This window comes from Rhinopithecus bieti, unplaced genomic scaffold (genome assembly GCF_001698545.2).
Source record: "Rhinopithecus bieti isolate Rb0 unplaced genomic scaffold, ASM169854v2 scaffold_64229, whole genome shotgun sequence".
Classification (NCBI taxonomy): domain Eukaryota; kingdom Metazoa; phylum Chordata; class Mammalia; order Primates; family Cercopithecidae; genus Rhinopithecus; species Rhinopithecus bieti.
In genome coordinates this window covers 1,576,384-1,588,879 of record NW_016825370.1, presented here as the reverse complement: position 1 = coordinate 1,588,879, position 12,496 = coordinate 1,576,384, and positions in this window count along the sequence as shown.

Sequence of the window (12,496 nt, the reverse complement as noted above, 5' to 3'; positions counted from 1 at the left end):
AAATTTAGCCTCGAGTGTATACATATTTAAAGCTCTAGGTACATTTTGCCAACTTGCCCACCACAAAGAACCAATTTAAACTTCAGTGAAATGTATGACCATATATCTTTACCACAGCCTTATAAATAATGCATAATGCATCTTAGTTCCCCATTTTATAGGTAAAATGGAATTTTTATTATTGCTTGAACTTACATTTTTTGCTTATTTTTCTACAATTTATCATATGGACTTTGGTCATTTGCTTCCTATTCTCAGCATCAGTTACATCCTTTGTCCACTTTTCTATTGGTGTAGTCAATTACTTAATATTAGGACATTTTTATAAAATCAATATGAATATTTAAGCTATATACTGCAAATTATGTGCTGGTAGTTTTACTTTTTACTATACAGAAAATTCATGTGTGTTAAATCAACCACTCTTTTCTTTATATTCTCTTTCTTTGCCTGTTTTATGCCAATAACATAAATTCTCCTATGTTTCATTTCAGTAATTCTATAGTCCCATTCTTTGTATCTGAATGTTTAATTCATCTGGATTTTATTACAGTATACGTTGTGAGGTAGGGGTTTAACGTTGTTTTCTTTTTCCACATGGTTAGCCAGTTGAACCAATACTACATCTTAAATAATGTATTCCTTTCTTTCACAATGTAAAATGTCATCTTGCTCGTATACCTTCAAGTGCATGTGCAATATACAGTTGGCCTGCATATGGGCTCCCTTTCCCATGCCGTCTATTGGTCTTTGTAGTCCTGCAAACCCATGTGACATCTTAACCACAGGCAGGTTGGAAGACATAAGACCCAAGAGTTTCCTAAGGGTGGAGGGTGGGCAGAGTAGGAGGGGGTTGAAAATTGGTAGCAGGAAGTACCACAGGGGGTTTAGTCTGCAGAGGAAAAAAAGTGCAAATTTTTGAAAAGTCTAAAATTCTCCTGCCTCTTGACACAAAACGTATCAGAAAGAAGCCACAGGAGGAAAGTGTTATCCGGAGGAGAAGAAAAATGATGACAAGAACAAGAAATAAAGTTTATGTTTTTGTTGTTGCTGTTGTTTTTTCCCTTTCTTTCCTATAGACACCCTAGCTGAGGAACATGCAGTGTCATTCTGAGCTTCAAACTGAGGTCAGCACACAGGTAAGGAGATGGAAGAGATGGCCAAGCTGTCTAAAGAAGCAGGAAAACAGCATCCAGAAATTGGCTTGCAAATGTGGAGTAGGGTGATCTTCAATGTCAGTAGCAAATTGCACTCGATAGGGAAACTCTTTCTTTAGTTGTTGGGTGGCATGTGAAAGGCTTTCCTAAGCCAAGTTTTTGCATGGACATATCATAAGCATACACACATTTTTAATTCAATATCTAATAGAAATTTTTGCCAAGAATGCCGGATGAGATATGAGATGTTGGTAAGTTGGAGAATTATGAGGAGAGTACCTTACTTCTAAGTATTAAATATTCTCATTTGCAACTTAAATTAAATTACAATGTACATACAAAATATAACCCAGGCCCTTTATGGCTGTGTTAGCAACACTTGAAACAAATGTTTCAAGTGGATTTAAATATGACATAAATATGAGGCATACAATATATTTTACATACCAAGAGCCTAACAAGATATAGTTACCCCAAATGTCAACGTCTTTCCAGCTTTTGATATGCATTCCATAAATAGGTACCCTATGAGTATAGCTCCATGGCTGGTTTACTTGATGGCTTGGAACCTTGGAATAATGTTGCCTCAAAAAGCATAGAAACTCCAAGGGTAAGGAAGACAGGAAGAAAGTATAAATAAAATGCATTTTTAAGTATTAGGATTGGTGTGTCTCTGTATCATCTGCTTAGGCAAATTAAATACACTTTTTTTTCTTGAGATGGAGTCTTATTCTCTCACCCAGGCTAGAGTGCAGTGGCACAATTTCAGCTCACTGCAACCTCCACCTCCTGGGTTCGAGTGATTCTCCTGCCTCAGCCTTCTGAGTAGCTGGGACCACAGGTGCATGACACCACACCCGGCTAATTTTTTGTATTTTTAGTAGAGATGGGGTTTCACCATGTTAGCCAGGATGATCTTGATCTCCTGACCTCGTGATCCACCCGCCTTGGCCTCCCAAAATGCCCTGATTATAGGCTTGAGCCACCGTGCCCCGCCTAAATACAAATATTTTAAAACCAGAAGGCCACATTATCAGTGAACACCTGTCAGCAAGAAACAAAGGTAAATTCATAGAGAATTCATAAAAAATGTGTTGAGGCCTCATACAGGTTCCCCAAACAACCTTCATAAGCCTAGGATGGTTTTTTTTTTTTTTTTTTTTTTTTTTTTTTTTTTTTTTTTGGTATTATGTGGTTTTCACAATGGAGAAAAAATGCCTAGCTTAGTGCCAAGACCTCTTCACAGTCACCCAGAGAACAAGCAGGAAGACGCCCAGCCACAGGGAGCAGGTGGCATTCTCAGCAAGCCTGCAAATCTATACCAGGTTTATACAGGAAGAGGGGCACAAGTGGTCCCAGAGCACCTCGCAAGACAGAGTGTGAGGATGAGCTAATTACCCGGAGTAAATTACCTCTCATCTCCAAGGATTTACAGGCATATCGCTATCTTAGTACTTCTAGCCACATGCCTTAGGAATCATTAAGAACTGATTTCAATTTTCTTTGACTTAATCATAAGCCATAATTTCTCATTGTTTTTAATTGTTTAAATAGGATTGATAGCACCTTTAGAAATCTTTTTTTTTTCTGTGATCAAAAACAGAGCTTTGCTTTTTCTCATATAGTCTCTTAAACATAGCTCTCAAGCAGGGGAATTATGTTCCTGTAACAGGTGAAATTGTTTCAAGAGTCATTTCAATGAAAGATATGGTTATCTCTGTAAAGTAATACTTATGTATGTATTTTTAACTCGAATTCTTCCTCGTACTAGAGAATATGATATACGTGTCTAAACAAGAATGTATCGAAATTGTCCATTCTTATTCAAATTTTTATAAAATATTCTTCCATTTATACAATTTCACATTTTATTTAATACATATTGTGTAGTCTGGTATATTAAAAACATAGTATAAAACAGTTAATTGATTTCCTAAGACAGAATTATTTGTGGGGAAAAAATTATTGGCAAGTGTCTCAATCATCCTAAAATATTAGGAATGTTATCCTTACATTTTCCTAAATTCTATTGGCTGATTTGATTGGAAGAAATCCTTAGGAATAAGAACTTTGCTCTTAAGAGTTATTTTATTTTATTATTTTTTGTTTTGTTTTACTTAAAGAGCAGTGTAATAGTAGCTCTTAAGATTTAGATTTGACATAATAAATTCTATACAAGTATGTTCATACATGTTGTTTCGCTGCTTTTTTTACCCCATTAATTTAATGGTGTAGTCATCTAATTTCATTAGAATGAGAGAATACATGCAGGCAACACATTTTGCTATTTCATGGGCAACTGCCTACTAAGAAGGGGGATCTGTATGTTCTAGTATCTTGCTGTTCAGAGTGTGGTCAGTGGAGCATCAATATCTGCACTAATGGAAAACTCATTAAGGATACAATTTGTGAGCTCTGCCCAAGACAAGTTGATTCGAAACCTGCATTTTTACAAGATTTCCAGGTGAAGAACTGAGCCTTCTGAGGTAATCTGAGAAAAAGCATGAAGGAGAACTGGTAATGGGGAGGTGAACGTACAAGAAACCTGAAAGCTGCTGGGATGACTCTGTGGTCTGTCCGAGGGCTTACTGGGACAGACTTTTACTGGGGTAGTGCTAAATGTTATCCTTTCTCCCTAATACTCAAATCTTTGGTAAAAACTTCTGCTTTCATACAGGTTTTGTGTTCTTTGGAATTTAATAATGGATGAATCAGAGACTCTGTGAAGAAGTTAAAAATGGAAAATGAGAGAGAGAGAGCAAGCTAGCTCAGGATTCAAAAACCGAGATGGGCAAGGACTGAGATGTCCTAGGAGACAGAGCTAGGACGGAGAACGTAACAGAGGTGACACCATAGAGAGGTGAGCTTGGATGCCTAAGAACTGTGGAAACCCAGAGAAGCCTGTGGAAGGAGGAGTGCCTGGGACCCCAGTGTTGGTTAGATCCTAATGGTCTGATACAGTTCAGCAGAGAACCGGATTAGACACACGTAATTAATCTGAATACATGTCTCTAAGATTTTAAATAGCTAAAAACAGCTTTCTGAACATGCATATTTTTGGAAAGTGAAAATTGAAGGAAATCAATTTTCAGAAAGTTTGTATTAGGCGTCATGGATTTTAATGCTAGATTTTGTGGCATTTTATTGATGAAAGTGGTAACATGAAAAGGAGTAGATGATGACTGCTTCTAACCAAGATAAAATGACATGGACCAGATTTATCCTCCCAGAGAAAACCAGAAGTGGACAAAATTTACAAAACCATTGTTTTCAAGAAACTGAGCATCAGACAAAGAATGCCAGACGTCTTTGATGGACAGAAACAAATTAGTTAAATCCTAGAATAGGCCTACCTTAATCCTAGAGAGAGTTTGCTAGTGATGGAGCAGAAATTGGGAACCCACATGGAGCCAGTGGTCTCCCTGGGTTGAGGAGAGAGACTGAGATGAAAATGTGGAGATACCAGGGTGTCTGGAGGTCACAGGAAAGAGAACCGATGAAAAGGAAGCTACAAAAAGAGGAAGTTCTGATGACCTCAAAAAGGAACCTCTTGAGAATTCAGCTGAACTGGTCGTGAAATGAATGTGAGAAAATTACCCACGGCTGGCAAAATGGCCACCCAGAAAAGATTAGAAGAAACAGTCTCTGGAACACACACATGAGTGACAACAGTGCCTGTTCTCAGCAGGCTAGTAGTAAAAACTTAGCAATTTAAGTAGAATACTTAGAAAGGTTTGTTTCAGTAGAGGCAAAACATTAGTTCTAGTCTAAATCCTGCTTAGGTTTTTCCTAACAGCACTTGAAACCAAAACCTGAAAGGATCAAACTGATTCTAAGGAACATAAGCATGTTCCAGAAAAAAAAAAAAATCACTAATATTTATAAGAATACAAATATAGTCAAATCCAAAATAACTTTTATTAAATAAAAAATATTCAGATACACAAAGAAGCCGGAAAATATTGCCCATAATAAGGAGCAAAGTCAATTCATATAAACAGACCCCAGAAATGATACAGATGATATGAAAAGTAGTAAAGAATACTAGGAAGTTGCCATCACATTTCACTTGCTCAAGAAACTAAAAAAGAGATGGAACTTGTTAAAAAGACAAGCAAATAAAAAAAGTCCTAAATTAAACTTCTACAGAGGAGAACTATGGAAATAAAAAATACACTGGATTCAATTAACAAAAGATTAAATATTGTAAATGAAAAATATAGTGAACTTGAAAAAATAATAGAAACTAATGACAAACATAGAAAGAGACTGAAAACATGTGAACAGAAAATAAAGGAGCTAGTTCTGCAACATAAAAATAATTGGAGTCCCCAAAGGATGGGTGTAGACAGAAAATTGAAGAAATAATGGTCACTTTTCAAATTTGCTAACAACCAAAACCCTACAGGTCGAGAAGCCCAGGGGACACCAAGGGTGGGGAAAACATCACTAAACACAACAAATAAAACTTCTTAAATTCTGTGATAAGGAGAAACATTTTAAAAGCAGCTAAGACCAGGGGAGAAGAAGAGGGAAGGAAGAAAAAAGTAAAGACATGCAAAAGAAAAAGATAGACCTTGAAGTTAGCCAGAATCACAGCACTGTTAAATCACGTACAGGAAGTTTGCAGAAACACCATGTGCTTATACTGTGCCGTTCACCATATTTCTAGTCTCAGTCTCTGTTCAGCAGTGCTCATAGCATGACTGCAGTGGGGAGGAAGCCTGTGAGCACCCATCCGCTACCTATCCTTATAAGTTGTTGAAAATATTCAAAAATCTGTAATAGCCTTGTAATTATTGGTAGCACTTCTAAGAGCTTAATATTTTCTACATATTTTATAACTTTAGCTATGAAAATAATTATTTGCTTTACAACATATTAGCAGTTCAATTTTATAGATGAGGAAATGGAAGACGAGAGAGGTTAAGTAATAAATGAGAATTACAGAGTATTAAGTAGCAGATCCAGGATATAAGCCAAGATGTCTAAAATCAGATCATAAAGTAATTTTCCGTATAAAATATTACCCTTAGTCAATTCTTAGCATTCAAATAAGAATTCAACAAATCATCAAAAAATATTAGTCCTTCACTACAGACATCTTTTAATCTTGGATATAAATACCTAGTTTTCCCCCGAGGTTTCTTTAATTATTATCTTTTCTTAAGTAGTCAGATTCAAACTCATCAGTTCATAGAAAGTAAAATTTACATCTATAACCCAGTCGAATTGTAAAGGATCTATCAAAATGAACTATACTTAGCAGAGATACATTTTCTGCTTCTAGCCAAGATGGAAAGAAAAGCAGACAAAATACATGAATCAAATTGAACTATAAATTCAATTCATTCTAAATAAAACATCCAGCAGGTCTTCACAGATACTTGCAAGCTTAATATAAAATTTATACAGAGATGGAAAGGGTCTAGTGTAATCAAAGCAATTTTAAATAAAAGGGTAAAGTTGGAGAAACAAAACTACCTGGCTTTAAGACTTAGTATAAAGTGATGTTAATCTAGACATCATGATCACTGAGTAATGACATAGACAGATGGATCAATGGAACAGAATAGAACGTTTAGATATAGACCTACACATATATGGACAACCGATTTTTAAGAAAGGTGCTAAAGCCATCAAACGGAGAAAAGATTGTCTTTCAAATAAATGGTGCTTGAATAAATAACTGGATATCTGTTAAACAAATGAAAAACAAAACAAAACTAGCACATATACTTCATACCTTATGTACAAGTTAACTGAAAATGGGTTGTAGCCCTAAATGTAAAATCTGAAACTGTAAACCTTTTAGAAGAAAACATATGAGAAGGGCCTTTCTGACCTAGGGGGGGTCAGGCAACCATTTCTTAGAAGCAATGCCCAGTTTGATCTCTAAAATAACACAGTGATAAGTTGGACTTCATCAAAATTGAAAACTTTGATTTCTAATGGGACAGTAAAGTGGATGCAGAGTATAAGCACAATCTAATCTGATGTATATTTTATTTCCATGTTGTAATTTTCCTCTGTAGAATTTCAATTTAGATCTTTTTTGCATCTTCGCTGTTGCTTTTTAATATGTTACACCTCTCCTTTAGTTTGTTCTCTTTCAAATACAGCCATGACCTTCTCCTTTCCTCACTCAAAACCCTACCTGGCTTTCAGTGGCCGCACAATTGGGCCATGACACCTTAACTTGGCCTTCAGAACTCTTCATGGTCCTACATGGCCTGTCTCTCTCACCCCACCCCTTACCACTCCCCGGGTTACTGAAAGCATGGGCTCTGTGTGTTACTATGTGACCTTGAGCAAGTTACTTATCTGAACCTCAATTCCTCATCCATAAGTGTGAAATAAACCTCTGCCACAAAGAGAGCGGGGTTTCACTTGTGTGACTCCAGTGAGTTCATGCCTGTAGCACTAGGCTGCGCACACAGTCATAGCTCATTAAATGCAAGGGGACTTATTTGTAAGTAATATGTTTGTAATTGGCGTAATGGATAAGGGGCTTGCATCTATTATACAGAAGGAATTCTTAAAAACATTAAGAAAACAAACAACTCAATCAATAATAAATGAGCAAAAGATTTGAAAGCACTTTTTACTGAAGAAGATATATGGATGGTAAACAACCAATGAACAGATGCTAGCCATTATTAATCACTGTAAATGCAAATTACTACCACCGTGTGATACCTCTGTCTTAGAATGACTAATATTTTAAAAACCTGCCCATACCAAGTGTTGGTAGAGATGTTGAGTATTATACATTTGTTTAATACAGTTGCTGCTTCAGAATCCAATTTTAGGCCTGACATAAGATATTTGAAATTCATTCATACCCCGTCACCTCTGGCCTGGTTAAAAGCTCCCCTCTCTGTGGCTGTTTGTAATATAGCCCACTTGTTCTTCATCTCACAGATCCAAAACCTAACACACCCTGCAGGTGCTGACCACAATAAAACTTAATTGTCAACATCAGAGTCATAAAAAGAAGTTCCCTGCTTCATGTGTGTTTTCTTTAAACCAGGAAATACACAACCATCACAAGAAACCTAAAGAATAAAGACCATGGACCTTAATAGCATTGCTCCACAGGTTCTGTCTCTCTCTCTCACTCCCCACCCACTGGGTAAACTTCTTGGGTCTACTTCCTGTAGACTTCCTGGCAGCCTCCCATCAGCATGCCTGAGCTCTCTGGACCTGTGAGTGGTAACTGTCCTCTGTTTCATGCATTTTGGTTTCACTTCATTGTATCTCTCCTAACACACACACCTGAACTTAATGTTACTCCCAGTCCAGGCTCTCTTAGAGAACAGCTGTCCTGGTTAAAGGCCACTCTCAGGGAGAGAACTCAGCACCAAATTAGGAAAAAACAATTATAACGTGGCACACAAAGATCTCTCATATGCTGCTAGAGGGAAGGAAAAATATACAAACAGATTGGGAGTTTCTGAAAAGTTTAAAATTTCATGTAATCTAATCATTTTATTCCTTCATATTTGCTTCAGAGAAATAAATGAAATAAATGCATATATCCTTACAAACACTTATACTTCCTATATATAAAATTATTTATAGCAATTTCATTTGAAATAGTCAAAAACTGGAAACAACCCAAATGTTCATCATCAGATGAATGAATTTAAAAAAATAGGTATACTTCTTAGCAATAAAAAGAATAAACTATTTATACTGGCTACAGCATGGATGAATCTTAAAATAATTATTCCAAGTAAAAGAAGCCAGAACTCTTTTCCCCCAGCAAAAACAAATTCATCTTGTATAATTTCATTTATATCAATTTCTAGACTTTTCAAACCAGTCTTATAACAGAAACAGATCCATGCTCCCTGGAGGTAGAGGAGGGAGTACCTCAGGAAAGACAGGGGAAAAATTACAAAAAGGCAGCAGGATTCTCTTGGAGGTGATGGATGAGTTCATCATCCTAAGTATGGTGGTGGTTTTAGAAATTTATACATAGAAACACACAAACTTCAAATTGTATATTTTAAATCTGTGCCATTTATTGTATACCAATTATGTCTCAATCTGTTCACACAAGTGGAAAACTAAGAATTCTACTTCTTTCTGCAATACTCACAGTGACTTCTTTTCGTTCTGCCTTCTTCTCATAGGACATCCCCAGTGGCCAAGTTGGACCTTGCTTTCTCATCTTCTGTGTGTTCACTATGTGTTGAGCACACCAGAACATGTTGAATTGCCTGTAAGCGTTTGATCACATCTCGCTCTGATTATTAAGGTAAAACTCCTCAAATTCGCAGACCAAATTTTATAGCGGTCGTATGTGAGTGACTGTCAATGAATAGTGAATGAGTGAGATAACAGTGGTCCTTGCTTAAGGATGCTGTTAGGAGAATGAATAAACAAACAAACAAACAAACAAAGCAAAAAGAAAGACTAACCAGTTGGCTGGGAGCAGTGGCTCACGCCTGCAATCCCAAAACTTTGGGAGGCCGAGGCAGGCAGATTGTTTGAGATCACGAGTTTAAGATCAGCCTGGCCAAAATGGTGACACCTGGTCTCCATTAAAAACACAAAAAACTTAGTCCCGTGTGCTGGCGCACACCTGTAATCCCACCTGGGGGAGGTTGAATCAGGAGAATCACTTGAATGCTTGAACCCAGGAGGCGAAGGTTGCATTGAGCCAAAATTGTGCCACTGCACCCCAGTCTGGGCGACAAAGGGAGATTCCATTAAGGAAAACAAACAAACAAACAAGCAAACAAAACAGCAACAAAAGAAAACTAACTAGTATTTGCTTCATGACACTGCAAACTGATGAGTAAAGAACAGGGGCAAGTACTCTTGCAAATATTTACATACCATGTACAAATACCAGCAGTCTAGAAGAACTCCATAGACCATCATGAAGAAACTTATCTAATGTAACAGGAGGTAATTACACACAATAGAAATATTGCAGAAAGATGAGCTTCTAATGTCAAGTGCAGAACACTTTGGCTTAGATATTTTAGCCAATGTGAATAACATTTTTTTGAAAAAGTTTTTCCTGAATCAAACACTTCTTTGCTGAGCAAACAACCAGAATTATGTACAAAGCCTTTGTAGTTGTGAGAATAAGGATTGTATAAAAACTCATATACACTTTGTATCTATACAAATGAATTAGGATTAGAGCTCAGTCTATGCAAAAAGTAAACACACATACAATTTGAGTCTCTAAGTTTACTAATCAATTTGTAGCAACCTAATAACAAGTTTTTATAATTTCTTTATATCTTTGCTTTTATATTTAATTACAGTATATCACTTTAGAATTCATCTAAGACCAGTTTTTTTATATATACAGTAGGATGCTATCCACATACTCAAAACAATATAAACATCCACACTTCAGGTCATTCAAAATAACTCTTAGAACAATTTGAAAACATATTTGTTAAAGTAGGTACTACAAAAGAAACACAATGACATATTATTTAAATTATAATTCAGTGTAATATTGCCAAGATAATTGTTTGAGAGTATACTTTTACCGTATTTTCCTTGAATAGAAAACTGATAAAACTAAAAGAATAGTTTCCATGGTCTTTCTTCTAGATCTCCATGTGGGAGATCTAAAATACCTGTTCTTAACACACTCAGGTTTTGTGTTGAGCAGTTTTCCCTTTGAATTCTGTATTAGGGCCTCACTTTCTGGAGTAAAGGGACTTAATCTCATTATAATGTCAATCTCCTTGCTTAGGTGAAAGCTGGTTTTCATCTTCACAGCCACTGAATCTGAATTAAGTAATTGAGTTCCACGATTACTCCTTCTTTCCCTCTCTGGGAACTCCCAGCCTCACACAGATGACTGCAAACATTCTTCCTTTTTTGTATTATTTTGCTAGGTCTGCCATAACCAAGTACCACTGACTGGATGGCTTATACAACCAAAATTTATTTTCTTAAAAGTATGGAGGCTGGAGATCTTAGATCAAGGTGTCAGCAGAGTTGGTTTCTTCTGAGGACTCTCTCTTTGGCTTGTAGATGCCTGTCTTTTCTTCCGTGTGTCTTCACATGTCTTCATTTTGTGTTTGTCTGTGTCCATGTTTTGTTTTCTTATAAGGATGCCAATTATATTGAATTAAAGCCCACCCTCACAGCCTCATTTTACCTTAATTACCTATCTAAATACCCTATCCCCAAATACCATGATATTCTGCAGTACTGGTGGTTAGGAATTCAACCTATGAATTTTGGGGGACAAAATTCAACTCATAACATTCCTAAAGGACAGACTTCAAGGTTGACTTTATTTGAATGCTGTTAATAATTCTCTATGTCTTTTGCAAATAAATATCTCTGTTATCTCTCAATTTTATACTCTGAAATTATTCTGGTGTGTTTTCTTTTTATTTGTATTCCTTTGGGAATCCCATTCAATAAATTATTATCTTTCATCTCCATAGAGTGGATTAATCTTTTGTTTAATTTGGGGTCCTTGACTGCAGGAAACAGAATTCATTGCAGCTAGTTTAAGCAAGAAGGTATTTATTAAGAAATATTAGGAAGGTCACAGAATCATTGGAAGACCTATAGAAACAGATCGGAGCATAACTCACAGAAATGACTGCAGTATGTCATCACAGAGCTAGACTGAAGGGAAAACGATGCACTCCTGACCTTCATCTTGCTGAATCTGTTGCCACAAAATTTTTCCACAAAATGGTTAACTCACACTGTTTCTTTAAGTTACTTATTTACAAATCCATTTTATGTTTGTAAGACTGAGGGAGCTTTTAGAATATTATTTTATAGTCTGCTTTCAGATCTAAAAATTGTGCTCAGTTCATTAAAATCCACTGAGCTATTTACATGCATGTATGTTGCGGTAGATAATAATTTCAAAAGTTTTTGGTAACCATAAATACAAATATGGTCACCACACATCTCACATATTAGCTTCCTAGTCATAATCAAAAATTTACCTCATGAGCTATTTCTACTAATATTATTTTAGCCCTGAGATTTCATTACTTTGATAGCCAATGTCATGGAAACAAAATAAAAAATGACTTCAATAGTCATCATTCAGTGTCCCCCCTTTTTATTTGGATGTTATATTGTTTGTACATTGGAAATAACTATTTCCTCACAACCTGGTCTTTGCAGTGAATAATAGATTTGTTCAATAAGGTTTTGACCTTGTCACTCTTCTGAAACAGTTACTAATGTGTCACATTAAAATAAGCCTTTGCTATGATGGTATTTTTTTCAAGTTGTTTGATTAACTCACTGGTTATTTCACTTCAACTTTGTTCTACATTAAAAAGCAAAACAAAGAAGATAAAAATTAAGAAAATTTATAC